This window comes from Cupressus sempervirens, chromosome 11 (assembly GCF_028749045.1).
Source record: "Cupressus sempervirens isolate cs-2001-9-10 chromosome 11, ASM2874904v1, whole genome shotgun sequence".
NCBI lineage: Eukaryota > Viridiplantae > Streptophyta > Pinopsida > Cupressales > Cupressaceae > Cupressus > Cupressus sempervirens.
The window spans coordinates 298,889,675-298,916,155 of record NC_143128.1 but is presented as its reverse complement, the minus strand read 5'-3'; positions in this window follow the sequence as shown (position 1 = coordinate 298,916,155).

Genomic DNA, 26,481 nt, shown 5'->3' with positions numbered 1-26,481 from the left:
AAGTGATCATTGTAAGCCTTAATAGGCCAACTTTATACTGCAGTACTAAAGCTTGTGGGTATCATCCCCACCCCAATTTTATTTCTATTTGGAAGGTTTCTGGGTTACCATATTGTGTGTCAAATTGTTATGAATGTTTTAATGCTTTCAATTTTTCATGCATGCAATTAGATCAGAATACATATGAAGGATTAATTGGTGATTTAAGATTAAGTTTTATTGGTTACTGATTCACCCCTCCCCTCTCAGTAACCTAGCCTATCTTATATTTCCAACAGCTCCCGCATCAAGATCATTTGGAAGAAGAAAGATAAGGATAGAGTCAAAGAAGTACAACCCTTGCAAAAAAAATTATATAATATTGAAAAAGAATTACAAAGTAAAACTTTTGACTCTCAATTGGAAGACCATCTTATGCAAGTTAAAGGGAATTTAAGTAGGTTTCATCATTATAAGATCAAAGCCTAAAAAATTAGGGCTAGGATGAATTGGACGAGGGATGGTGACAAAGGGTTCAAGTATTTTTTCAATAGTATAAGAGCTAAGTAGAAAGGAGAACTGATTAATAAGATCCTTATAGATGGAGTTATTTCAGATTACCCTATGAACATTAAAGAGATATTCTATAATCTTTATAAAGGTTTATCTACCTCTAAATATAATGAGAGCAATTAAGTTATCTTGGAGGAATGTATGAAATTTATTCATAAGAAAATTTTAGATAAGGGAGCTAAAAGATTGGAGAGTCCTGTCAGTTTGGAGGAGATTGAAAATGCTATCAATTCCCTTGGAAATGATAAATTACCAGGTCTTGATGGTTTCTCACCAAAATTTTACAAAAAAAAATTAGATTGGATTGGCTCTAAGATTTTAGAGCTTTATGAGGATATTTTTTAGCAAGGTACTTTAGCAGTTGATATTAATCAGGGCATTATCAAACTCGTCCATAAGGGTGGTGATAAAACTCTAGTTACAAACTAGAGGCCCATTACCCTACTTAACTTGTCTTATTAAATTATTGCCAAGGCTCTAGCCAAAAGGATAGAGGGTTTTCTTAATAATTTTATCTCCCCAACTCAAACATGCTTCATAAAGGGGAGGTTTATTCTTGAGAACCTCATTAGTACTTAGGAGGCAATGCATTGGGCTAAAGGTGAAGATCATAATATTGCAATGGTACTTATTAATTTCAAGAAGGCATATGATAGAGTGGAATGGCCATTTTTTTTGGGCATGCTTCAAGTTTTTGGTTTTCCCTCATGAAGCAAGAGATGAGTTAAAGTGATCATTGAAAAGAAGGAAAGAGATAGTTATTGAAGATAATGACATAGATTACCAAGAGATTGGCACTACTGAATTATTTGCAAATGGAAATTCAAGTGAATTTGATGCAGCAGTTGCATATCTTATGGAAAAGAATAGAGTACTAATTGAAGATGTAAAAAATATCAAGATAGAACAAGAAGTCCAATCAGTATTGCTATGTGAGGTGATTGAGCAAAAAAAGAAAGCTGAAGAAGATAAAGTCATGATTGAGGATGACAAAAGGATACTGACCAACAGACTAGAAGAGAAGACATCATAGGTGAACAGGATTACTCACATGCAACTTGAAACATTGAATCAAATGATAATTGCCAATCATGAATTGAATGGAAAAGATATTGGGATCACAACATTGAAGTTGCATAATGAACAACTAAGAAATGACTTGCAAAGAGAAAAAGAATTTGCTGAAAGTTTCAATAGACCTAGTGAAGCTATCAAGTATTTTAAGCAATTGATGAGATCTCCTAGATCCAACAGTGATACCAATGGATTGGGTTACACCAATACTGAAGAAGGAGAATCATCTAAAAGTGGTGAACCAAGGAGCAAAAATGGTAAGAACTATAAACCCACTTGTCATAATTGTGGTAAGATAGGTCATACAACAAATGTTTGCAAGAGAAAGACTGCAAATTAGAATCCTAAGTAGAAGTTCATGGGTCACTGCTACAAGAGCAACAAGCATGGACATCAAGAACATGAATGTAAGATGAAGAAATCAAGCACACAAAGATTTTAAAGTTACAACTACAACTGTAAGAAGTATGGACATAAAGCATATGAGTGCAGATCAAAGCCTAACTGGTCATCAAACAAGCAAGCTAAGGTAAACCATACTAGCAAATCCTACAATTGGGATTACAATAAAAGGTATAGTTGTCACTATTGTTAAGAATATGGAAATTTTTCTAAAAATTGCATTAGAGAACATTTTAGAAGTGACTACAAAACATGGTTGAGTCAAACTACATGTTTTATCTTTTTGAAGACTAGTCACATAAGTAGAAATTGTCCAACAAGGTCAAAATCACCAAGAAGTAAATTCAATAAAGACAAAGGAAAGGTTGATGTTGAAGAAGTCAAAGTGTAGATGAACAAGACATGGAAGAAGAAGGAAGATTGCAACACATCAAGTTCAGATGGGATCGCTTCATCCAATTGATCAGGTGATCACACCATCCCCAACTAGGAAATTAAGAGGTATGTATGGGACTGATATTTCAAAGTTCAATTATACATCAATTCTAAGGATTCAGTTCTAAAAGGATCATATATGCATGAAGTAAGATGCAAAGTATTGGTTAGAACTTAGAAGAAATCTATAAGTTTTAATGTTGTTGTCGAGCATGAAAATTCTCACTGTGGTTTTTGAGTGAAAGTTAGTTGTTGCCAAGCTATTGAAGGTGATAGTGTTGGCTAAGATTATAGTTGTTTCTAAGTGTGAAGGAATTCTATGGAAGCTGAGTGAGTCAAAATTTCTATTAGAGCCGAGCTTACAATTGTGTAAGCACTGAGCATTTATTGCAAAGTTTTAAGGGCTATATGATCAATTTTTGACTCATTTGCAATTATTCGAGATTGAAGAGAGCATGAAGAGCTGAAGGAAAATTAGAAAGAAGGATTCAAGCATTTTAAAACTAAAATTAAATGCTACTCGACACCAGTCATCAGATTTTTTAAGGTATTTATCGTGTGCTGAGCTATGTTGTTTAAATTTTCACAAACTCTAGTTAGTTGTTATGGTGTCTAGTTCTTCTACTACTATGGTTAAGGATGGAAAGGAAGTTTTGAATGTTTAATTGATAAGTAATGAGATTAAACAACCACATTTCTAGGTAATTCTTGACATTGCACATAAACGAGACCCGTCTGGTGCGCTATTGATGAGACAACCACAAGTTTTGATGATACAAGATGTAAGGTGTTGCTACACTTGTAAGGTTGGAAGCATTATAGACATGGAGATAAGAGAGTTATATGGAAAATTGTGTGAGAATAGAGTATTAAAAGAAGAGTTCAAGGTTGTAAAGAGAAAAGGGTTAACTTGTGTGTTCAAAATAGAATGGATTAAGATTGTTCTTAGTAGAGTTCATGACAATTGTGTATGGTTGGAGGATGGCCCTGTAAAAATCACAAAGAGGATCATTCATAGTGTGACATGGTATCCAACCCTAGATAGACCTAAGACAATGAGGACTGATGCAAAAGAGGCAATTGAAAAGAATAAAAGGGCACTATGGAACAAGAGAGGAATGACCATAGACACAACTTTTGATCCCCTAATTGCATTTTTAGTGAGAATTATTGCACATAATTTCTTTCAATCTAGTAGGTTAAATAGTGTACCATGTATGGCTATGGATTCAGGTTACAAGATAGTAAAGAAAGACCATTCTTATGACCTTGCTGAGTTACAACTCTAGCAATTATCTGAGAACTTGGGAGCCATAAGGAAAACAAAAAGTGCACAATGCAAATTTGGTTCAATACTTGTATATTTTTCTATGTGCATAACACTTTTAACACATTTGGAAAAGTAGCTTGGAAAACCAATAGATCAGTTGCAGTGCAGATTGGTGAATTTATAGAGCAACTTGGAGATAATTTTGAGAGTGTGATGACTAGCTACTTTGAGGACTTTAAGAAGTCAATAAAAAAAAAGACAAAGGATTCCTGTATCACTAGTAAAGAAGCATTTCAATGATGTTGGTTTTCTAGTTGATGTTAATTTCACTTATGTTTAAGTTGTTGTTCCAAGGGTGAGATGCATCATACCATTGCCTTATGAGATTAATGTTGACGAGGAATCTACAACCATCATTTCTTTACTGGTAGAAGAAGTAGATAAAGATGTTACTTCTTTTGGAAACTATGATGTAGAAAAGTCAAAGATCGTCATGGATTTAAAGATAGCTTCTATGATGAGGAAAAAGAATAATCTTGTGAAGAAACTCAAAGAACAATTTGGTGAAGGGTCAAAAGGAGATGAGGAAGAAGAAAATAATGAAGATGATAAAGATGCACCTACCCAAGCACCACTTTCTATCACACAGGTTTCAAGGTGAGGACCAAGGAGATGAGGAAGCAAAAATTGATGAAGGTATCGAGGGAGAAGAAGCCAATGAAGCACCTATTGGCACATAAGAAAAGAAGAGGAAAGAAAAGAAGCCAACAACAAGAAAACCTAAAAAGGTTGTGAAATAATCACAAAAAAATCCTACGGTTCCTGTTACTAGGGCTAGTACAAGAGCTACTGCCAAGAAGATTTAGGAGGTTTAGAAGCCTAAAGGCAAGAGAGCTAGTACAACTACAGAAGGAGATAAACTTGAGTAGAAGCAAAGAAGGAAGTATATTGCCCCAGCTGAATCAGGTGAGGAGAGGACCAAGTCAGATGATAACAACCAATTTAAAGTGGTAGTCTTTGTCCCTCTTTTGATTTGGACAACTTATGTAAAATTATTAAGAATAATGCTTATTTGAGTGGATTCAAACATGTTGAGTTTGATAAACTTGGGAAGTTAGATATGGATAAAGTAGAAGAGTCTATATATATGCCACGATGGCAACTTTTAAGATGGTTCCAATTGAGATTTCCAACTCTCTACCAAAGAACATATATGATAGAGTTGAGAAGAGGTGGAAATATAGTCTCACAATAGAGAGAAATATCAGAGAGACTACACTTGCAAGAGCAATGCTAGGTTTGGACAAATCTGAGATGACAAAAGCTATTAATAAGTATAAGGGAAGATTTTCTCCAAAGTACCGATCTTTTAACATTTTACAAAACAAGATTGAAGTTGTTGTCTAGCAAAGCACATAAATATGGAAGGTAATCTATGGGTTGGAAACACAAAAGGCTATTAAGAAAGCACCTAAAGAAGTAGGTGAAGACAAAAGAAGAGGAAGAGGTAGTTGAAGCAACAAATGATGAATCTATGATGGAAGCACATGGGAAAGGCATAATAGAGGCAACAATTGAAGAAGAGTAACAGATGGACCAGAATGTACTAGTAGTACAAATGTCGAGTGCTAGTCCTCAAGAAGATATAGTAAAGGTTATGGATGTGTTTGACACCACCATTCAGAACATCAATCCGCTTACATAGGAGGATATGCAAAAGATATTGACTGATTCTACCACCAAGGCACAATTATGTAGTCATCCTATATTGGTGAGTATGGATGAGATTGAGAAGGAAAAATTGGCATCTATAGGGGAGAAACCACAAGAATTATCAATTGCTCCCACTCAATCTATAGAAGTGCCTGCCATGCATATGGTAGTATACCAAAGGAAGGACACCATGCCTTCACATATCAACAGTAAGGTACAATATGTTTCAATACTAGTAGTTACAATAATTGAGAAAGAAAGGACACTAGTCCAAATAGGTCAAGAAGCCAATCCTACACCTATACCAAAAACACAAGGTGGAGAAGAGATCAAAGAGAAGGAGAAGGATAGGACTGAAGATTTAGTCTTGACTATGAAGCTAGAGGAAGTAATAGCAATACAAACATTTTTTACCTTACAAGACACTGCTACTCCTACTCCTAGTTAAGCACCTTACAGGCCGAGTACTGAAGCTACAGCATTGCAAGCATCAAGGCCAAGTCCTAGCACATCTAAGGTTGATGAGGTGACATCCTATGGTGACATCAACTTAGATGAGGTGATTGAGTTGCCAAAGTATGATCTTACAACAATCATAATAGAGAAAATGAGCATATTGTAGGATGCTCTAGCAATGAAGAAATGAGAAGAACTACCCAGAAGGGAGAACAAACATAAAAAAGCACTTCATGGCATGAAGGACATATTTCTTGATGCATTAGCCCCACTGCACCTGATGAAGCCAAGTCAATCATTGAGCAGTTGGCAAATATTGTAGAGAAAATCAATAATGAAGACCTAGATACCAATGTCAAATTATTGGAATGGTCTGAGAAGAAATTTGAAACCAAGGTGGATGAATAGATATCTAGTGTCATTGCACTACACTAGGTTGAGTTAGCAACCAATATTAAGGGTGTAAATAAACTATTAGAGAATATTTTCTCTCTTTACACCAAGTTGTGTGATACAAATCTATTCACACAAGAAGTGCAATGACATATTGACACTTTGCAAGGAGATATGAAGCTAATAGGTATTACTCTACCTAATTCTCTAGCTTAGAATCAAAAGCACTATAGGAATTTGATGAACTCCCAAGGTTAGTTGGCTGCCTGCATGCTCAAGATGCAAACATTCAAGCAACACTAATTAGTGTCTAGTCCATGTTGATGCCACACATGGAGATACTACACCAAGAACTAGCCTTTGCAGAAATAGTGATGAAGAAAGATCTCCATCTTTTTACAGATGAAGGATTAGTTCACCTTGTTGCCAAGTTATCTATCCAAATCAAATAATTGGAAGTAACATGTGATAACTGGGATGCACCTCTGAAGATAATACTTTCAAGGTCCATAAAAATTCTTGGAAAAACACACTATTTGTGTACAACCTATCACATAAGTGTCAAAAGGGGAGAATAAATGAAGGGGGAGAGAATGAAGAAAGGGGGAGAATACATGAAAGGAGAGATAAGTTTTGGGGGAGACCAAATAGAGATAGAGTCAACACAACAAATCTACTCAGAAGGAGTATTTAGAATTAGAAGCACAATAGAATAATCAACTCAAGAGGGGTTATTGAATTTTGAGGTATGACTGATGAGTCATAAGTTTTGCAAAACTTTGAACTTTTGAAGTTTTGTATGTAAGAAAAATATGAAATTGATATTATCTGAGTTATCCTTGAAAGGCTAAGGATATTCATGCATGACCAAGTATTTTTCCACTCATGTCAAAGGGGGAGATTGTTAATCTTAGATTTTTTTTGACATATGAGTGACAATATACTTAAATCATTTACTTAGTTCATGCCAAACAAATAATATATGTCAAGCATAAGTTGCCAGATAGTATATGTTGAGCAAGAGATATACTATATATGTCAAGTAACTAGTAAGTACTGAGTCACTCAAGTGCCAAGCACATGGTAGATGCTAAGTCATTTAGATACTGAGTGATCAATGGATGCTGAGTCATTCAGAGGCTAAGTTACAATATTGAAGAGACAGTGGATGCCAAGCATCAAATAGTTCAAGTGTCGAGTAAATAGTTTTGGATATAATTGTTTGTAATGGCATAAACTTCTATGTAGACTATTTTTGAGATGACTTAAGGATTGTTTTTTGATTCTAGATGATGAGGACAAATCTTTATTGAGGATCCCTATGCATTACATGCAACCAATCAGTTAAAGGGATGGTTTGAACGGCTAGATGGATGAATTAAAATCATTGATTCAAACCTAATCCTAAATCACCTAGGTCTTCTTAAGGAGGAAAAACCCTAAAATTTGTATGAATGTGGAAGGAGAAAGAGAGAAGTTTTCATGTGCAAATAGAACATTCATGGTGGCTAAGGAGTTATGAGTTGAGATACATTGAAGAATCAGTTAGAGGAGAACAGAGGAAAGGAATTAGAGGATAGAAGAGATACATTTGATCAGTGAGGATCAAGTACACATTAGGAAAGATGTGATCTATTATCTAGCAGCAAAGTGCTAACCGAAGGATCATTGTTGATACATTCTAGCAGGTGAATTAGTTAAGTCTCTTAACAGAGTAGTCTTAATAGGCTATTGGAAATTATTTAACATGGTGCTTACTTCATTGTAAGTTAAAGTCCTTTAATCAGGCACACTTCTAACATGGTGTTGAAATCCTTTAATAGGGTAAGATCTAACAATCTTGTAAGCCTTTAACATGGTAGACCTTTCATAGGATAGATCAGAGTTTATGATCAAACATTGTAGCCTTCATTAGAAACACTTTATTACTGCAGTAGTAAAGATTTGTGAGGTTTCATCCCCACCCTAGTTTCTCCAATTTTACCTTCTCATTGGAGGGTTTCTGGGTAACCAAATATCTTGTGTCATACATGTGTTCAACATTATTTTCTTTTATACTATGGATGAATATGTTTAGCTAGGTATTTCAGTTTACATGCAAATTGTGAGATAGATGTGTGGTGAATGAATTTATGGTTAAAGTTTTGAAGGATTGATTCAAACCCCACCCCCCATCCCCCCGCTTACTTTCCCTATTGTATTTCCAACATTTTAGATGAGATAAGGTCCTTGAGTTTTTGCTTCATTTAACTTTATCTAAAGTAATTCCTAAGAATTTGCATGCAAATTGACAATATTGAAGCTAAGGATCCTACTTATTTCTAGTTCTAATGAGTGATTAGTATTTAGTATGAATATTTCATATTTATCTCCATTCACTCTTTTTTCTAAAGCTTCCATATATTGATTCAATATATATTTTGAATTGCCTTGCTTCTTCCTTGCTACTGGCATAGGGAAGAATAGTATCATCTATAAATTAGTGATGAGTAATGTTGGTGGTATTATCGATTATTTTAGTGCCTAATATCCTCCCCTCTAAATTCTTTTTATGAATAGTTCTTCTTATGTTTCTTCCATAATGAAAAAATGAAAGGGGAAATAGGATCCGCTTGTTTGATACCTCTATAAAATTTAAACAAGCGGGTATGTACAGGATCATGGTGTGCCAAAAAGTGGCAATGTGAAAAAAATAGAGTTTGAACACGTCTAAAAGCGCTTCAAAATCCGCTCTGACTTTTTCTCACATATCCAGGTGCCAAACCTGGAAAGTAAGGCCCAAGCCTTATCGGATATTCGATTTGAGATCAGATATCTGATATGAGATCGGATATCTCTCATATCGGATATCGGATCTCATATCGGAATTCGATATCGGTGGCATAAAAATTGGACAGAAAAGGCACAAAAATTAGAGGGAAAAACAAATTTTTAAGTGATATAGCTAATTTGAGTTATGAAATATGTAAAGATATAATATATAATCTATAAATATATAATATAATAACATAACTATTATATATAAAATAATATATATTCTATATATTATATAATAATATAATATAATAATATAATATAATATTATATATATATATATAACGTAACGTAAAGATATAATATATAATCTATTAATATATAATAATATATTATGATATTATTATTATTATCTATAAATGTAATATATATATTATTATAATATATTATTATTATGTTTACTATATTTTTATTAAATATAATAACGTAATATATTATATATATGTTATTAATGCATATTATTATTATTATCATATATAAATTATAATCTATAATATATTATTATTATTATTATCATATGTAAATTATAACATATAATATATTATGTTATTATTATTATAATCTATAAATTATATATATATATATATGATTGTTATACTATATTATTATTATTTTTACTATATTATTTCTAGTGGAGTCATTTATATGGGTCAAAAGGGCTCATAGGATGACCTATGACCCCTTTTGACACATTCCATGATGACATATGTCCCTAAGGGATCCTAGGACCCCTAAGGACATATTAGAATAGTTTATATGGGTCGAAGGGGGTCACAGGATGACCTATGAACCCTTTCGACATATTACAAGATGACATTTGTCCCTACGGATCCTAAGACCCTTAAGAACATATTAGAATCATTCATATGAGTCAAAGGGGTTCATAGGGTGACCAATGACCACCTTCGACACATTCCACGATGACATATGTTATTAGAGGTCTTAAGGCCCCTAGGGACATATAAGAATCATTCATATGGGTCGAAGAGGGTCATAGGGTGACATATGACCCCCTTCGACACATTCCACGATGACATATGTCCCTAAGGGTCCTAAGACCCCTAGAGACATATTAGAATCTTTCATATGGTTTAAAGGGGGTCATAGGATGAACTATGACCCCCTTCGACACATTACATGATGACATATGTCCCTAGGGGTCCTAGGACACCTAGGGACATATTAGAATGCTTCATATGGGTCAAAGGGGGTCATAGGTTGACCTATAACCCCCTTCAACCAATTACATGATGACATATGTCCCTAGGGGTCCTAGGACCCCCAAAGAGATATTAGAGTCGTTCTTATGAGTCAAAGGGGATCATAGGGTGACCTATGACCCCCATCAACCCATTAAATGATGACATATGTCCTTGGGGGTCCTAGGACACCTAGGGACATATTAGAATGCTTCATATGGGTCAAAAGGTGTCATTGGTTGACTTATGACCCCCTTCGACCCATTAAATGATGACATATGTCTCTAGGGACATATTAGAATCTTCGACTCATTACATGATGACCTATGACCCTGTTCAACCCATTACATGATGACATATGTCCCCAGGGGTCCTAGGATCCCTTGGGACATATTAGAATCGTTCATATGGGTCAAAGGGGGACATAGGTTTACCAATGACCCCCTTTGACCCATTAAATGATGACATATGTCCCTACCGGTCTTAGGACCCCTAGGGACATATTAGAATTGTTCTTATGGATCAACAAGGGTCATAGGTTGACCTATGACCCCCTTCAACCCATTAAATGATGACATTTGTCCCTAGGGGTGCTAGGACCCCTAAGGACATATTAGAATCGTTCTTATGGGTCAAAGGGGGTCATAGGTTGACCTATAACCCCCTTCAACCCATTACATGATGACATATGTCCTTAAAGGTCCTAAGACCCTTAGGGACATATTAGAATCCTTCTAATCGATCAAAGAGGGTCATAGGGTTACCTATGACCCTCTTCGACCCATTACCTGATGACATATGTCCATAGGGGTCTTAGGACCCCTAGGGACATATTAGAATCCTTCTAATCGATCAAAGAGGGTCATAGGGTTACCTATGACCCTCTTCGACCCATTACCTGACGACATATGTCCATAGTGGTCTTAGGACCCCTAGGGACATATTAGAATGCTTCATATGGGTCAAAGCGGGTCATAGGTTAACATATGACCTCCTTCAACCCATCAAATGACAACATATTTTCTTAGAGGTCCTAGGACCCCTAGGGACATATTAAAATCATTTTTATGGCTCAAAGGGGGTCACAGGTTAACCTTTGACCCCCTTCGACATATTACATGACGACATATGTCCCTAGGGGTCCTAAGACCCCTAAGAACATATCAGATTTGTTCATATGGGTCAAAGGGGGTCATAGGTGGACCTATGACCCCCTTCGATCTATTAAATGATGACATATGTCCCTATGGGTCCTAGGAGCCCTAGGGACATATTAGAATCATTCTTATGGGTCAAAAAGGGTCATAGGTTGACCTATGAACCCCTTTGACCAATTACATGATGACATATTTCCCTAGGGGTCATAGAAACCTTAGGAATGTCTTAGAATTATTCATGACCCATTACATGATGACATATGTCCCTAGGGGTCCTAGGACCCCTAGGGACATATTAGAATCTTTCATATGGGCCTAAGGGGGTCATGGGTTGACCGATGACCCCCTTCGACCCATTATATGACGACATATGTCCATAGGGATCATAGGACCCGTAGAGACATGTTAGAATGGTTCATATGGATTAAAGGGGGTCATAGGTTGACATATCAACCCCTTCAACCCTTTAAATAATGACATATGTTCTTAGGGGTCTTAGGAGCCCTATGGACATATTAGAATCATTCGTATGGGTCAAAGGGAGTCATAGGTTGACCTATGACCACCTTCGACACATTACATGATGACATATGTCCCTAGGGGTCCTAGGACCCTTAAGGACATATTAGAATGCTTCATATGGGTTAAATGGGGTCATATGATGACCTATGACCCCCTTTTACCCATTAAATGACAAGATATGTCCCTAGGGGTCTAGGAACATATTAGAATTGTTCTTATGTGTCACCCTATGACCCCTTTCAAACCATTACATGACCACATATGTCCTTAGGGATCCTAGGACCCCTACATACATATTAGAATGCTTCATATAGGTCAAGGGGGTCATATGTCCCCTTCGATCCATTAAATGATGACATATGTCGCTAGGGGTCCTAAGACCCCTAGGGACATATTAGAATCATTCTTATAGGTCAAAGGGGGTTATAGGTTGACCTATGACCCCCTTCAACCAATTACATGATGACATATGTCCCTAAGGGTCCTAGGACCCCCAAAGAGATATCAGAGTCGTTCTTATGAGTCAAAGGGGATCATAGGGTGACCTATGACCCCCATCAACCCATTAAATGATGACATATGTCCTTGGGGGTCCTAGGACACCTAGAGACATATTAGAATGCTTCATATGGGTCAAAAAGTGTCATTGGTTGACTTATGACCCCCTTCGACCCATTAAATGATGACATATATCCCTAGGGGTCCTAGGACCCCTAGGGACATATTAGAATCATTCTTATGGGTCAAAGGGGGTTATAGGTTGACCTATGACCCCCTTTGACCTATTATATGATGATATATGTCCCTAGAGGTCCTAGGACCCCTAAGGACATATTAGAATCGTTCTTATGGGTCAAAGGAGGTTATTAAGTGACGTATGACACCATTTGACCCATTAAATGGACATATGTCCCTAGGTGACCTAAAACTCCTAGAGACATATTAGAATCGTTCTTATGGGTCAAAGCGGGTCATAGGTCCCTTCGACTTATTAAATAATGACATATATCCCTAAGAGTCCTATGACCCCTAGGGACATATTAGAATTGTTCTTACGGGTCAAAGGGGGTCATAGGTTGACCTATGATCCCCTTTGACCCATTACATGACAACATATGTCTCTAGGGGTCCTAAGACCCCAAGGGACATACTAGAATCTTTTTAATAGGTCAAAAGGGGTCATAGGGTGACCTATGACCCCCTTCGACCCATTATGTAATGACATATGTCCATAGGGGTCCTAGGACCCCTAGGGACATATTTGAATGCTTCATATGGATCAAAAGGGGTCATAGGTTGATCTATGACCTCCTTCGACCCATTAAATAATGACATATCTCTCGAAGGGTCCTAGGACGCCTAAGGACATATTAGAATCATTCTTATGTATCAAAGGGGGTCATATGTTAACTTATGACACCCTTCGACATATTACATGATGAAATATGTCCCTAGGGGTCCTAGGACCCCTAGGAAGATATTAGATTCATTCATATGGGTCAAAGGGGGTCATAGGTCACCCATTACATGATGACGAATCGTTCTTATGGGTCAAATGAGGTCATAGGTTAACTTATGACCCACTTCGACACATTACATGATGACATATGTCCCTAAGGGTCCTAGGACACCTAGGCACATATTAGAATGCTTCATATGCGTCAAAAGGTGTCATAGGTTGACTTATGACCCTCTTCGACTCATTAAATAATGACATATATAGCTAGGGGTCCTAGGACCCCTAGAGACATATTACAATTGTTCTTATGGGTCAAAGGGAGTCCTAGGTTGATCTATAACCCCCTCTAACCCATTACATGACGACATATGTCCCTAAGGGTCCTGGGACCCCTAGAGACATATTAGAATGCTTCATATGAGTGAAAGGGGATTATAGGGTGACCTATGACCCCCTTCACCCATTACATGATGACATATGTCTTAAGGATATATTAGAATCGTTCTTATGGGTGTAAGGGGGTCATAGGTTGACTTATGACCCACTTTGACACATTACATGATGACATATGTCCCTAGGAGTCATAAGACCCTTAGGGACATATTAGAATGGTTCATATGGGTTAAAGGGGGTCATAGGTCACCCTATGAGCCCCTTTGACCCATAAGAACGATTCTAATATGTCCCTAGGGGTCCTAGGACCCCTAGGGACATATGTGGTCATGTAATTGGCTGGAGGAGGTCATAGGTCAACCTATGACCCCCTTTGACCCATAAGAACAATTCTAATATGTCCCTAGTGGTCCTAGGACCCTTAGAAACATATGTCATCATTTAATGGGTCGAAGGGGATCATAGGTAAACCTATGACCCCCTTTGACCCATAAGAATGATTGCAATATGTCCTTAGGTGTCCTAGGACCCCTAGGTACATATGTCATCATTTAATGGGTCAAAGGGCATCATAGGTAAACCTATGACATCTTTTGATCCATATAATGCATTCTTATATGTTCCTAGTTGTCCTGAGACCCCTAGGGACATATGTCATCATGTAATGTGTCAAAGTGGGTCAATTGTCAACCTATGACCCCCTTTGACCCATAAGAACTATTCTAATATGTCTCTAGAGTTTCGAGGACCCCTAGGGACATATGTCATCATGTAATGTGTCGAAGCGGATCATAAGTCAACCTATGACCACCTTTGACCCATAAGAATGATTCTAATATGTCCCTAAGGGTCCTAGGACCTTTAGGGACATATGTCATTATGTAATGGGTCGAAGGGGATCATAAGTCAACCTATGCCCCCCTTCGACTCATATGAATTATTCCAATATGTCTCTAGAGGTGCTAGGACCCCTAGGGACATATGTTGTCATGTAATGAGTCTAAAGGGGTCATGGGTAAAACTATGATGCCCTTTGACCCATATGAATGATTCTAATATGTCCCTAAGGGTCTTAGGACCCCTAGGGACATATGTCATCATTTAAAGAATCAAAGGTGGTCATAGGTCAACCTATGACCCCCTTTGACCCATAAAAATGATTCTAGTATGTCTCTAGGGGTCCTAGGACCCCTTTGGACATATGTCGTCATGTAATGCATCGAAAGGGGTCATAGGTCAACCTATCACCCTGTTTGACCCATAAGAAGCATTCTAATATGTCCCTAGGGGGTCGTATGACTCCTAGGGACATATGTCATCATGTAATGGGTCAAGGGGGTTCATAGGTCAACCTATGACCCCCTTAGACCTATAAGAATGATTCTAATATGTCCCTAGGGTTTTGAGGACCCTTAGGGACATATGTCATCATGTAATGAGTTAAAGCGGATCATAGGTGAACCTATGACCACCTTTGACCCATAAGAATAATTTTAATATTTTTGAAGGAGGTCATAGGTCAAACTATGACCCCCTTTGTCCCATAAGAATGATTCTCACGACCCCTAGGGACAAATGTTGTCATTTAATGGGTCGAAGGGGATCATAGGTCAACCTATGACCCCCTTCAACACATATGAATGATTCTAATATATTTCTAGGGGTCCTAAGACCCATAGGGACATATGTCATCATGTAATGTGTCGACAGGGATTGTAGATCAACCTATGACACCCTTTGACCCATAAGAACGATTCTCATATGTCCCTAAGGGTCCTGGGGACATATTTCATCATGTAATGGATTAAAGGGGGTTATAGGTCAACCTATGACCCCCTTTGACCCATATGAACAATTCTAATATGTCCTTAGGGGTCCTAGGATGCCTAGAGACATATGTCATCATTTAATGGGTTGAAGCAGGTCATAGGTCAACCTATGACCTCCTTTGACCAAAATGAACAATTCTAATATGTCCCTAGGGGTCCTAGGAGCCCTAGTGACATATGTCATCATTTAATAGGTTGAATGGGGTCATAGGTCAACCTATGACCCCCTTTTATCCATATGAACAATTTTAATATATCCCTAGGTGTCCTATAACTCGTAGGTCCATATGTCATCATGTAATGCATCAAAAAGAATCATAGGTTGACCTATGACCCAATTTGACCCATAAGAATGATTCTAATATGTCCCTAGGGGTCCTAGGACCCCTAGGGACATATGTCATCATGTAATGGGTTGGAAAGTGTCATAGGTCACCCTATGACCCCCTTTGACCCATAAGAACTATTCTAATATGTCCCTAGGGGTCCTATGTCATCATGTAAAGGGTCAAAGGGGGTCATAGGTCAACCTATGACTCCCTTTGACCGATAAGAACTATTTTAATATGTCCCTAGGGTTCCTAAGACCCCTTTGGACATATGTCATTATGTAATTTGTCGAAGGGGGTCATAAGTCAACCTATTACCCCCTTTGACTCATAAGAAGCATTCAAATATGTCCCTAGGGGTCCTTATAAGACCCCTAAGGACATATATCATCATGTAATGGGTCAAAGGGGGTCATTGGTCAACCTATGACCCCTTTTAACTCATATGAACAATTCTAATATGTCCCTAGGTGTCCTATGACCTGTAGGGATATATGTCTTCATGTAATGGGTCAAAGGGGGTCATAGGTTGACCTATTATCTTGTTTGACCCATAAGAATGATTCTAATATGTCCCTAGGGGTCCTAGGACCCCTAGGGACATATGTCGTCATGTAATGGGTTGAAGGATGTCATAGGTCACCCTTTGACCACCTTTGACACATAAGAACAGTTCTAATATTTCTCAAGGGGTCCTAAGACCCATAGGGACATATGTCAACATGTAATGCATTGAAGGGGATCACAGGTCAACCAATGATCCTCTTTGACCCATAAGAATGATTCTTAAAGGTCCATAGGGGTCATAGGGACATATGTCAACATGTAATGGGTCAAAGGGGGTCATAGGTCAACCTATGACCCCCTTTGACCCATACGAACAATTTTAATGTGTCCCTAGTGGTCCTAGGACCCCTAGGGACGTATGCCATCATTTAATGGATCGAAGGGGATCATAGGTCAACCTATGTCCCCCTTCGACCCAGATGAACGATTCTAATATGTCCTTAGGGGACCTAGGACCCCTAGGGACATATGCCATCATGTAATGTGTCGAAGGGGTCATAGGTTGGCCCATAAGAATGATTCTCATATGTCCCTAGGGGTCCTCAGGACATATGTCATCATGTAATGGGTCAAAGGGGGTCATAGGTAACCTATGACCCCCTTTGACCCATATGAACAATTCTAATATGTCCCTAGAAGTCCTAGGACCCCTACGAACATATGTCGATATTTAATGGGTCGAAGGGGGTCATAGGTCAACCTATGACCCCCTTTGATCCATATGAACAATTCTAATATGTTCATAGGGGTCCTAGGACCCCTAGGGACATATGTTGTCATTTAATGTGTCGAAGGGGTTCATAGGTCAACCTATGATCTCCTTTGATCCATATGAACAATTTTAATATGTTGCTACGGGTCCTAGGACCCCTAGGGACATATGTCGTCATTTAATGAGTCAAAAGGGATCTTAGGTCACCCTATGACCCCTTTTGACCGATATGAACGATTCTAATATGTCCCTAGGTGTCCTAGGACCTCTAGGGACAAATGTCTTAATGTAATGGGTTGAAGGGTGTCATAGGTCAACCTATGAACCCCTTTGACCCATATGAATGATTCTAATATGTCCCTAGGGGTCCCAAGACCCCTAGGGACATATGTCATCATCTAACGTGTCTTTGACCCATAAGAATGATTCTAATATGTCCCTAGGGGTCCTAGGACCTCTAGGGACATATGTCATTATGTAATAGGTCGGAAGGGATCATAAGTCAACCTATGAGCCCCTTCGACCCATATGAATGATTCTAATATGTCCCTAGGGGTGCTAGAACCCCTAGGGACATATGTCATCATGTAATGGGTCAAAGGGGGTCATAGATCAACCTATGATGCCCTTTGACCCAATATGTCCCTAGGGGTCTTAGGACCCCTAGGGACACATGTCATCATTTAATGAGTCGAAGGGGGTCATAGGTCAACCCATGACCCCCTTTGAACCATAAGGCCGATTCTAATATGTCCCTATGTGTCCTAGACCCATAGGGACATATGTCATCATTTAATGGGCTGAATGGGGTCATAGGTCAACCTATGACCCCTTTGACTCATAAGAACGATTCTAATATGTCCTTAGGGGTCCTAGGACCCCTAGGGACATATGTCATCATGTAATGCATCAAAGAGGGTCATAGGTCAACCTATGACCTCCTTCGACCGATAAGAATGATTCTAATATGTCAATAAGACATATGTTATTATCTAATGGGTCGAAGGGGGTCATAGGTCAACCTATGACCCCCTTTGACTCATATATATTAATAACATATATATATATTATATAGATATGGTTATTATATTTAATAAAAATATTATGTTATTATATATATATAATATATACTATAATACATATTTACATAGTAATATAACAAAAATAATTTATAAATCATAAGCTATAAAATATTACGTTATTATATATATTAATAATATATATATATATATATATATATATATATATATATATATAAGGTTATTATATTTAATAAAAATATTACGTTATAATATATATATATATATTATAATGAGAATAACATAATATATTATTATATATTAATATATTATATGTTATATGCTATATCTTTACATTACGTTATTATATATATATATAATATATTATAATAGATATTTACATAGTAATATAACAGAAATAATTTATAAATCATAAGCTATAAGTCTTAAATCCGGTTTCCCCTCCAAAATGGGTTGGGATTTCAAATTTCTCACCAAAATTCACCTAGCCATATCGGATATCCGATTTCAAATCGGATATCCGACTTCAAATCCGATATTCGATTTGAAATTTGATATCCGATTAGGCTTGGTATTTACCAAGCCTAGTCGGTCAACCCAAAAGACGTGTTTGAAGAGGGTTTTAGTGATACTCAGACTTCAGGTAGTTGTCTGACAATGTTATTTTGATTGAAATTGAATGAAATAAAAAATATTTTTTAATATCGCTCTCGAGATTCCATCAATATAATTTCTATCAAATTCTGAGGTCAATAAGTATTTATTAGTTAATTATCAATGAAGATTATTGTAAAGTGCTGATTGACATACTAATTGAAAACCAACTATAACTTTCAAACGGTATAACATTTTTTAAATCTAAAAGTTGTGTCACATTCTATGCTTCGCCTAGTATAAGAAAAAAATAAAAAAAAATTAAATTTGGTAAAATTTTCTATTAGTTAAGGTGGTCAAACACAGGACTTTTTTTTTCAAAAAAGTTTTGGTAGAAAATTCATATTTAATTATTTATTTGGAATAAAAATACCAAAAAATATGCATCACATCCGGGCATGAGTCTACTTTTCATATCTATAATTATATTAAAAAAATATTATCATTTGATTTTGATTAAGGTGGTCAGACATACACCTACTTTTTATTTTTGCCCTGAAATTTTTGTAGTACTGCATTAAAATTCAAACTTTTGACCAATCAATTTTTTTCTCTCCTGATAAGGCCTAGTAGTTTAGAAACTACATTCAATTTCTTACAAATTATTTTCTTACAAATTTTTGATATAAAGTCCACAACCACTTTAAAATTATGTGTCAAGTTGACATAACCCTGATTTTCTAATTTTTCACTGCCACTTAAGGCCATAGTTTGGTACACCATGATCCTGCACATACCCAAGCCTTCTGGGATTTCATTGAAAAGGATTGAGATTTTGAGGGTGGATATATGGATATTTTGGAAGAAATTTTTTCAATATGTTTGCTAGATATTTGGATAATATTTTGTAAATTATATTGCATAATGCAATGGGTCTAAAATCACATAGTTCCTCACAGGAGGATTTCTTGGGGATGACAACCAAAAATGTGTTATTTGTTTATGATAGGAGAGTGCTTGCCACTAGTATAATTTTGGCAAATAAATGAGTATGTGACTAAAACTTTAAGTCACAAGACTACAAACCTAAAGTTTTAGTCATGTGATAAAAAGTGACTGATTTATATGAATGTTTTACAACTTCTAAGTATTAGTGACTAGATAAATGATTAATTTGGTCATCGAATAAAATCACAAGGTGAGATAAAGATTAGTGACTAAATAAATGACTAAATCATTGGTCACAAATAATTAGTCACCCAAAAAATTAATAAATGATAATCGATGAACTTTTTATCATATTAATACACTCTTTTTAAAAAAAAATTTATTACTCACGAATGGAGTTTTTTTCCTATCAATACATCATTATCAATTAACTTCCTTGAATGTCCTCTCAATTGATATTGAACTAGAAATGAAGGCATTCTTACTAGTTTAAGACCAATTTTTTTTTCTACATTATTTCATTTTCTCAAATTAATATTAGTTGAATGAACTATTCTATATATAATAATAATAATTTTTTTTTATAGGTAATGGATTGAAGTCTTGGTTATTTATTAGTCTTGGTGAGACTACTTATTATTATGTATTGAGTTCAAGTAGACTCAAACCCAGGACCTCTTAGATGAGAGGTTTATAATTTACCATTCTATTGTAGGCTCTTTCCTTATATTATACTAATATTTTTTATCTATAGCAAGCTAATAATAAGTTGTTCATAATTATAGTACTATTGTATTGAATTGAATTTTCTTTTCTCTTATTAGACTTCAAAAATTTTGACTTTTAAGATTGATTTTTAGTGCAATTTAATTATAAATTATAGCTTTAACAATTTAACTATATATAAATTATTGTCACTTTAAATTTTTTTATTAATACACTTCTAATTATTAACTAAGAATTGCACCTTGGTGTGAAATAACATTAATATTATCATGTTGTATTACTATCATTAAGATCACCTTATCTATGTGTACATTATGCTTCCCTTTCACACTTATTTGTCCATCTCTTCCAAACCCTTATCTCTCCATATCTTCTATCTTTGAACCTTATTTTTGTATTTTTTTCAAACTCCTCATCACTCCATTGATCTACTTATGTATCTTTAGTTGGGGACTTGTTAGTCTCTCTAAGGGTACACCAACTAACATGGACCCTTAAATAACATCTATGTCAACCTCATGTGATTGCGAGCAACCAACACCTTTGATTTTCAACTATAAGTTGTAATTAAGGCATCCACCATGCCTTTGGTAAATCATCACACCTAAGCCTGTGGGGTCACTGAGTAACTCAATCAATATGTATCATTTGTGAGCATGATTTCCTCCTTTGAAAGAATTCACTTGCATGTTTCCATGGGTCTAAGGGATTTCAAAGAAAGATCACTATCTCAAGAAGGCTTTGCAATGAAAATATTTTTGTTGCACTATAGGATCAACACTAAGATATAATATTTTACTATAATCTAAAATATATTATATTCATTAGTTATATATGTATTGTTAAATATTATATTCTATGATAAAAAAATTAAAATAAATAAATAATACTATAAATAATATTTTTTTAATAGTATAAAATAAATGAAGATATATAAGTACAATAGTTTAATTGAGTGTGTGAGAGATAGATCTCCATATCTCTATCATTCTAACTCTTTCTCTCTCTAGTTCTCTTTATCCCTCTTCCTCAAATATATTCATATTTCAATTTCTAAAAACTAAATTCATAGTACATTTAAAGCTATTAGGGTTACATTCGCACTCTCATTTCTCCATTGACATATTTGTTTGAAAAAAATAAACATTGTCTAACAAATAGCTTATTGATAAACCTTATTTCCTCCTACCCATTATACAAAAAAGTGCATTACTAGCAAGTAGATTCATTGTGCCCCATAAACTTAGCTTCACTTATAAGAATACCCTTTTTCCAATATTCAAAATCACAAGTTTCAGCTGAAGAAAAAGTAATTCTACATGTTGTAAAAGGTGAGAATTGAATTATTTTCCTTGTATTTTCTTAGATCTTTTACCAATTTAAGCCATCTAGGGAATTCTTCTTTTTCCCTACTTTAATTTGTGGTGTTCTTCTTTTTGTACTTTGATAACTCACTGATATGGAGATTCCAAGTGGTAACTATTTTTTTGGTTAAATTTAGTTGTTGGAGAAATGTGCAAGAGGACAAATTTAATCCATCCTCAAAGACATCATATTCATCCTTATAAATCGAACTGTAGAGGCAATCATTTGTAGAGGCTTTTGTAGGATTTACAACATTGAAGTAGATTAGGAAGATTTTGTTACTTCTTTTTCCAATGCCTTAATATTCTAGCATTGGTTATTTTTAAAGCTTAGAAGAAATGTTTAGATTTAATTGGTTGAATAATCCTAAATGCTATGAATATCTCTCTCCTAATAGAATTTAATTTTCTAATCACTTTATTTTGCATATGTGTGGTTTCCCTCAATCATCTTCCTTCATGTAGACTTGCTCCAAGATGGAAATAAAAAATAGACCATAATGAACTTCCATCAAATCAAATGCTTAGTTGCATTCTATGGTGACATCAAACTCCAAATCGAACATAAGTAACTACTATGAAAAAATCTAAGTGAGAATCTTCTCTTTGTTGCATCTGGAGATCTTGCAAGGATTTTTTAAGAACAAGTCAATCTCTTATAGCTTCACTTTGTAAATAAAAGCACCAAATTCCTTTGGGAAAAATTATCCATAGCCCTTGAACAATTTTTAAAACTTTTTCTTTATTACTTCATTTCTTTAGACTCTTCTTCATGTGAATATTTCTTTAAACACATCTTCATACCATGATAAAAACATAGAATAATATAAAGATATAGAAAGAAGAGGAACCTAAAATCTACAAAAAGATCATGTGAGAAGAATAAATCACAACCCTAAAAATTTGGCTTGGCAATAGACAATGCCAAGTGACAATTTTGCTTAGCACAAGAGGGTGCTAAGTGACAGGGAGATGGTGCCGAGTTACTTGACACATGAAGGAGTCAAGTGAGCTTGACAACAAGGGGGAAACTTGGCACAGTGTATGCCAAGTGAGCTCAGCAAGATGGATGAAGAGTGACCTCGGTCATTGTTGCAAGGTGGAGCTCGACACAGAGGATGCCGAGTGAACTTGATAAAGACTATAGAGAGAAACTCGGTGGAATCGATAAAGATAGAATGACTTACACAAACCAAGTGATCTTTTAATAGACTTCTTGTTTGAACATTTCCACCATTAAAACACAGAGAGCATAACAATTAAGCTTCCAAGTATGAACTTCTCAAATATAAAATACTATGCAATAAGAAATAGAGAGGAGACAACAAATATTTGTATGCCTTCTTTCTTGTTTGTTTTCTATTCAACTAGTTTAAACTATTAAAAAATCTAGGAGCATTCGGTTTCAACCAGAAAACACTAGAAACTTCAAACTGATAAAACTAAACTCAAACTCAAACTTATAGCACTAAAGGTTGCATAAAATGAGCTTGGAGAAATCACTGCTTCACTCGACAAAAAAATACAAACTCATACAGAACAAGGTAGTCAAGATCCGTGTTGTTGTAAACATTGTCTTCTTCCTGAACCTTCCTTCTATTCTCTGACCTTTGACTTGATCTATTGATCATCTGTCTTCTCTCATCTATGCTCTACTCTACACTTTTCTTCTTCTCTCTCTAACTTCTCCAACTCATTAAATGAATTAGATTCATTTCCCTTTGTCTTAAAACAAAAAGTTTTCCCTCTCATTTCAAATTCAAACTCCCCTACTAAGTTGAATTTTGTCAGGTGGGTAGGTGGGTGTTTGGCTCCAGGGGCAACTGACCAATTGCATTAAATTTTTGATACTCCCCCTTTGTCCTGAACCAAAAAAAACAAAGGATCACTTCCGATCCAATTCAAGTACACCAAGACTCTTTCTTAGGTGCACAAAAGTTCCAATGCCCAAAGGATTTGTAAAAATTTCTACTACTTGCTGCTTAGACTTACAAAATTCCATCTTGATATCTCCATTTTCCACCAACTCTTTGATGAAGTGATATCTAATCTCAATGTGCTTGCCTCTTTGATGGAAGACTAGATTCTTGGACAATGCAATTGAGGAGATGTTGTCACAAAAGATTGTGGCTCCATCCTCTTGCCTTTCATTCAAATATGTCAAGATCCTCCTTAACCAAATAGCTTGATGCTGCTGCATTCACTGCTATGTATTCAACCTCTTCTCTAGATTGAGCAGCAATATGTTGCTTCTTGGATTCCCATGAAATTACACCTGATCCCATGTGAAACATGTATCTGGAAGTGCTCTTCCTATCATCTAAATTTTCAGCTCAATCACTATCCGTATAACCAGCCAACTTAAAATCATTATCTGCAGTATACAAAATCTCAAATCCCTTGGTACCATTCAAATACCTTAGGATCCTCTTTTCCACTTGCTAATGGGAATCCTTTGGTGTTTCCATAAATCTGGAAATCAAACTTACTGCATGCATCATGTCAGGCCAAGTTGTTGTCAAATACACTAAACTTCCAACCATACTCTTGTATAGTGTTGGATTCACACTTTTGTTGCAATCTTCCTTGCTCAACTTCAAACCTATTGCTGTTGGTATTGGGGCTACCTTACTATTCTACATTTTGAATCTCTCCAAGATCTTCCATGCATATTTTTCTTGAGAGATGAATATGCCATCATGCATTTGTTTTACTTCTATGCCTAGAAATACTTCAAGAGACCTAGGTCTATCATTTCAAATTCATTCCTCATAGCCTCTTTGAACTCACCAATTAGGAAATTATCATTTCCAATGAAGATTAAATCATCAACATACAAGACAACAATCAACACTTTACCATTTTCTATCTTGATGTAGAGAGTGGGCTCACCATCACTTTTGCTAAAGCTATTGTTCATCAAATATGAGTCAATACTATTGTACCATGCCCACGGAGCATGTTTGAGCCCATATAGAGCTCTCTTCAATTTATACACTTTGTGTTCTTCACCCGAAACTTCATTGCTAGGTGTCTGCTCCACATAAACCTCTTCTTTCAATACACCATTCAAGAAGGCGGACTTCACATCCATTTGATATACCTTCCATTTGTGTTGGGCTACAATTACTATGATAGAATGCACAGTTTCCATTCTTGCAACCGGGGCATATGTCTTATTATAATCTTTTCCATACTACTACTTATACCCCTTGACCACTAAACATGCCTTATGCCTATCTATTTTTCCTCCAACATTGCACTTGGTCTTGTAAACCTATTTCACTCCAATTACTTATTTCTTAGGAGAAAAAGTAGTTAACTCCCATGTCTCATTTCTTTCAATAGCATCTATTTCCTCATCCATGGCATTACACCATTTCTCTTCCTTCATAGCTTCTTTAAAGTAAATTGGATCACTATGAGAAAATAATGCAAAATTTACACTCTCATCATAATATTCTTCATACCTTTCATCTTGGCATATCTCCCTTAGAATTTGTCTTTCTTGGCAATAGGGAGGCAAGAGTAGGATCGGAATTCTCAATATTGTTGCTACTACTAGTTTGCATACTAGCTCGGGGTTGTCTTGAAGTGGTTGGAGCTGTCACTCAGCATGTTAAGGGTTGCTTTCCTTTTTACCTTTTTTTGCAATCTATGTTTGCCACTCCATCATCCTACTCATCACCACTATCTTCCTCTTCCTCATCAATACTTGACACTTTTCTTGAAGTACTTGAAAATTCATCAACTGAGCCATCCCTTGACTAATTTTCAAGAAATTTCACATCTCTTGAAATGATGATCTTCTTGGTGATTGGATCATACAACCTATAAGCCTTTGATTCCAAGCTATAACCTATGAAGATACACTTCACACCTTTTTCATCTAGCTTTTTCCTTTGTTCCTTAGGCACATGTGCATATGCTACACATCTGAACACTCTCAAGTGCTCAACTATCCATATGTTCCTTGACCATGCCTCAAGAGGTACCTTGTCATGAACTGACTTTGTAGGACACATGTTGATCAAATATATTGTTTTTGCTATAGCCTCTTTCCAATATTTAGTTGGAGGCCTTTTTCTTTCATCATGCTTCCAGCCATTTCAACAATGGTCCTATTCTTCCTCTTAGTCACTCCATTTTGTTGTGAAGTATAATTGGCTGTAAGCTCTTTCTTGATGCCATTTTTCCTGTAAGAACTTACAAACAAATTGGAGGTATATTCCCCTTCTCTATTTGATCTAAGGACCTTTACATAATGTCCACATTCTTTTTTAGACAAGGCTTTAAATTCAACAAATTTATCAAATGCTTCAGATTTTCTCTTCAAAAAATACACCCATGTTCTACGACTGAAATCATCTATGAATGTCATAAAATAAGTAACCCCCCCAATAGAAGTAGTTTGCATAGGGCCTACTAAATTAGAATGTATCAATTCTAATGGTGCTCTAGCCCTTGTAAAATTTTTAGAATTAAAGGGAAGCCTATGTTGCTTACCCAAAATACACACCTCACACTTGTCAT